Consider the following 5,195-nt stretch of genomic DNA (forward strand, 5'->3'; position numbering starts at 1 on the left):
TAAATGTATCGGTATATTGATATTTTAATAATTTTTAATTATTAATCTTAATTATAAAAAATATATATAATATATATAATTAAGATTAACGGTTAAAATTTATTAAAACACCAATATACCGATATACTTAAAAAAAATTTTCAATAACATAAATTACTTAACCATTAAGGTGGAAGTGGACCGGATTATCTAACATAACTGATGGCTCAGTTCGATTCAGCTCATTTTATTAAACAAGTTAAATTTGGACTTTTAAAAAGCCTATTAATTAAAAATGTCAAATCACAGACTTTACAAAAAGTTTACAAAATTCATTGGACTGACTCGTCAAAATATTTATTTTGTAAAAATAAATTATTTTTAGTTTAGAGTTTAGACTTTCAACTATTTATTTATATTAAACAAAAAAAAATCAATAGTCAATAATTAATATATAAATAAATTATACTTTACAAATTATAAATTATAAATTTTAGAACGCAGTTAATGTCAATTTAGATTTTTTTTTTAAATGTATTGTTTTAATCTCTATTTTACAAAATAGACTTTTTAAATAAACTCGTCGAATCATTGATTTATCCAATTTTGAACAAACTATATTTGAGCCTAAAAAAATCTATAAAATATAATAGATCTAGACTTAAATTATTTATTTATAACAAAAATTAAGTTCGTCAAAACTAAAATTCGACTCAACTCGATTATATTTTTTCGTACTAACCGCACAAAGTTTCAAATCACAAACCTTTCACCAAAATTCAAAATATAAAAAAAAAGAAGCCAACATGATTGACACTTGAATTATGGTGATTATTCTATAAACCTAGGCTTTTTTAGATAAAGAAAAATTACCAGTTGTATACAAATAAAAGCAGGGGCGGAGCTAGATAAAATATTAGAAGGGGGTCAAAAATATTTACATAATAAAATAAGATTAAAATAAAATTTTAAGGAGGGGCTAAACTGAAATTTACATATAATTTATATGTAAAAAATTAAAATTAGGGGGGGCGATTGCCCCCTTTCTTTATAGGTAGCTCCGCCCTTGAATAAAAGCATCTTAAATCCTAAACTTGGTAACTGTTCTTGTATGGATACCTGGAGGGAGAGCTCGGTCTCTGGGAATCGACGCCGAGTTGTTATCTTTGATGTCGACCTTTGAGCTTTGTGGTAATCTGAGCTTTACTCCAAGAGGATGTCCAATCGCGTAGAGCTTTGAGCAAGAAACATGGGGGAGTGTACCTGCAAAGACACTCCGAAGCTTAAGTCAGTATTGAAAATTCAATGTCTCCTTTGAAGATAAAATATCATACCTTTATAGGTGAGATAAAATAGGTCGGTTACGTTTCTATTGATCATCTGAATTGAAGAGCAATTAATAGGTTTTAATAAGTGATAATGTCTGGTAACGGCCGTATCATAGCCCCCAAGCTTAGCCTGACTATATTTTGATAACGCAGGTTGAGCTTTTTTAGTTATAACTCGGTGATTTGAGTTATAGGTATGGAGCCCCCAGATCAACTTACTTTATTAAAATAATGAATAATTTGAATTTCAGACGTGATTTGAATTTAACGTGTATTGGAAAGTGTAGTAGTCTTGTCATTGATTGTGCCTTTGATTTTTCCAATGTAATTTTGAACCGTTGATTTAATAGATGCAACGGTTAGGTTTTTTCGTGGAACTGAATAGTTAATTTGAATAGTTGATGAGACGATTTTGATAAAAGTGAATTGGTTGGACGAGAATATTGAGTTAGTTCACCGTTGTTTGGTGATTTGATTGAGTTTGATTGCGCATGTGTAAACGATGCGACTTTGAATTGAAGAGTTGTCGCGAATTGATCAGTGTTTGTACTTGTATGATATGTGATTGAGTTTGTTGACTGTTGATAGTCATAGTTCGGAATTGAAGATTGAGTTTGATTGCGCATGTGTAAACGATGCGACTACGAATTGATGAATTATCGCGAATGGATAATTGATTAAAGATTGTGTTTGATTGCGCATGTGTAAACGATGCGACTTTGAATTGAAGAACTATCGCGAATGGATAATTGATTGAAGATCGTTGATATAGATCTGATGATAGTTAATATAGATTTGACAATGACTGATAATGATTGATATAGCTCGGATAATGATTGATATAAATATGAAAACTGAGATAATAGATATAGATTTGAAAATAGAAAAACAGATATAGGTCGACGAATAGAGATAACAGATATAGGTCGGCAAATAAAGATGACAGATATAGATCGGCAAATAGAGATAACATGTAGATCGACAAACAGAGATAACAGATATAAATCTGCAAATAGATATTAAATATATAGATCGACAAATAGATATAACAGATGCAGATCGGAAAATCAGATATAGATCGGCAAATAGAGATATCAGATATAATTTGGCAAATAGAGATATATATAACTGATAAAGATCGACAAATAGAGATAACCGATAAAGATCGGCAAATAGAGATAACTAATATAAATCGGAAAGTAGAGATGATAGATATAGATCGGCAAATAGATATAACAGATATAGACCGAAAAATCAGATATAGATTGGCAAATAGAGATATCATATATAAATTGGCAAATAGAGATATCAAATATAAATTGGCAACTAGAGATAACTGATAAAGATCGGCAAATAGAGATAACAGATGTAAATCAGAAAGTAGAGATGACAGATATAGATCAGAAAATCAGATAACATATATAGATCGGCAAATAGGGATAACATATAAATTAAAAAATAGAGATGACATATAGATCAGAAAAATAGAGATAACAAATATAGATCGGCAAATAGATGTATCATATATAAATTAAAAAATAGAGATAACAGATATAGATCGAAAAAATAGAGATAACAGATATAAGTTGAAAAATAGATATGACAGATATAGATCAGAAAAACAGATATAGATTGGCAAATAGGGATAACAGATATAAATAAGAATATAGAGATGATTGATATAAATCGAAAAATAGAGATGACTGATATAAATCGGATAATAGAGATGACTGTTATAGATCATCGAATAGAGATCTTTTATATAAATCAGCAGTTAGAGATGATTGATATAAATCGGAAAATATATATAACAGATATAAATTGGCAAATAGGGATAACGGATATAAATCAAAATATAGAGATGATTGATATAAATCAGAAAATAGAGATGATTGATATAAATTGGATAATAGATATGACTGTTATAGATCAGCAAATAGAGATTTTTTATATAAATCGGCAGTTAGAGATGATTGATATAAATCGGACAATAGATATAACAGATATAAATTGGCAAATAGGAATAACGGATATAAATCGAAATATAGAGATGATTGATATAAATCAGAAAATAGAGATGACTGATATAAATCGGATAATAGAGATGACTGATATAAATTGAAAAATAGAGATGACATATATTGATCGGAAAAATAGATATAGATCGGCAAATAATTATACCAGATATAAATTGAAAAATCGAGATGACAGATATAGATGAGAAAAACAGAAATAGATCGACAAATAGATATAACATATAAATTGGAAAATCGAGATGATAGATATAGATCGGAAAAACAGATATAGATCGGCAAATAGATATACTAGAGTTGAATTGAAAAATAGAGATGACAGATATTAATCGGAAAAATAGATATAGATCGACAAATAATTATACTAGAGATGATTTGAAAAATAGAGATGACAGATATTTGATCGGAAAAATAGATATAGATCGACAAATAGATATACTAGAGTTGAATTGAAAATAGAGATGACAGATATTGATCGGAAAAGCAGATATAGATCGGTAAATAAATATACCAGATGAATTGAAAAATAGAGATGACATATATTGATCAGAAAAGCAGATATAGATCGACAAATAAATATACCAGGTGAATTAAAAAATAGAGATGACAGATATTGATCGAAAAAATAGATATAGATCGGCAAATAATTATACTAGAGATGATTTGAAAAATAGAGAGGTGACAGATAATGATCGAAAAAACATATATAGATCGGCAAATAGATATACTAGAGTTGAATTGAAAAATAGAGATGATAGATATTAATCGAAAAAACAGATATAGATCGGCAAATAATTATACCAGAGATGAATTGAAAAATAGAGATGACATATTTTTTATGGAAAAACATATATAGATTGCCAAATAAATATAATAGATATAAATTGAAAAATCAAGATGACAGATATAGATGAGAAAAACAGATATAGATCGATAAATAGATATAACATATAAATTGAAAAATCGAGATGATAGATATAGATCGGAAAAACAGATATAGATCGACAAATAGATATACTAGAATTGAAAAATAGAGATGACAGATATTGATCGGAAAAACAGATATAGATCGGCAAATAATTATACCAGAGATGATTTGAAAAATAGAGATGACAAATATAGATCGACAAATAGATATACTAGAGTTGAATTGAAAAATATAGATGACAGATATTGATCGGAAAAACAGATATAGATCGGCAAATAATTATACCAGAGATGATTTGAAAAATAGAGAGATGACAGATAATGATCGAAAAAACAGATATAGATAGGCTTTTTCGGGCCTTATTGATTTACTATATGACATTTGTTTACAAAGGTGCAGGTAAGTTTGAAACTATTGGAAGGAAATGGGGCCTATAGAAAGAATGGTGTTTATTTCGAGGCCCACGGCGGCGCCAATTGTTCTTGTATGGATACCTGGAGGGAGAGCTCGATCTCTGGGAATCGATGCCGAGTTGTTATCTTCGGTGTCGACCTTTGAGCTTTGTGGTAATCCGAGCTTTACTCCAAGAGGATGTCCAATCGCGTAGAGCTTTGAGCAAGAAACAGGGGGGAGTGTACCTGCAAAGACACTCCGAAGCTTAAGTCAATATTGAGAATTCAATGTCTCCTTTGAAAATAAAATATCATACATTTATAGGTGAGATAAAATAGGTCGGTTACGTTTCTATTGATCATCTGAATTGAAGAGCAATTAATAAGTTTTAATAAGTGATAATGTCTGATCGGACGTTTTTATTCAAGGATGGAGTCTGTTGAGTCTGATTGTAACGTATAACGCCGAGTTATAACGTAAAGTGCCGAGTTATAGTGCATAATGCCGAGTTATTGTATATAATGCCGAATTATG

The sequence above is a fragment of the Arachis ipaensis genome, chromosome B06, assembly GCF_000816755.2.
Source record: "Arachis ipaensis cultivar K30076 chromosome B06, Araip1.1, whole genome shotgun sequence".
Lineage (NCBI taxonomy): Eukaryota > Viridiplantae > Streptophyta > Magnoliopsida > Fabales > Fabaceae > Arachis > Arachis ipaensis.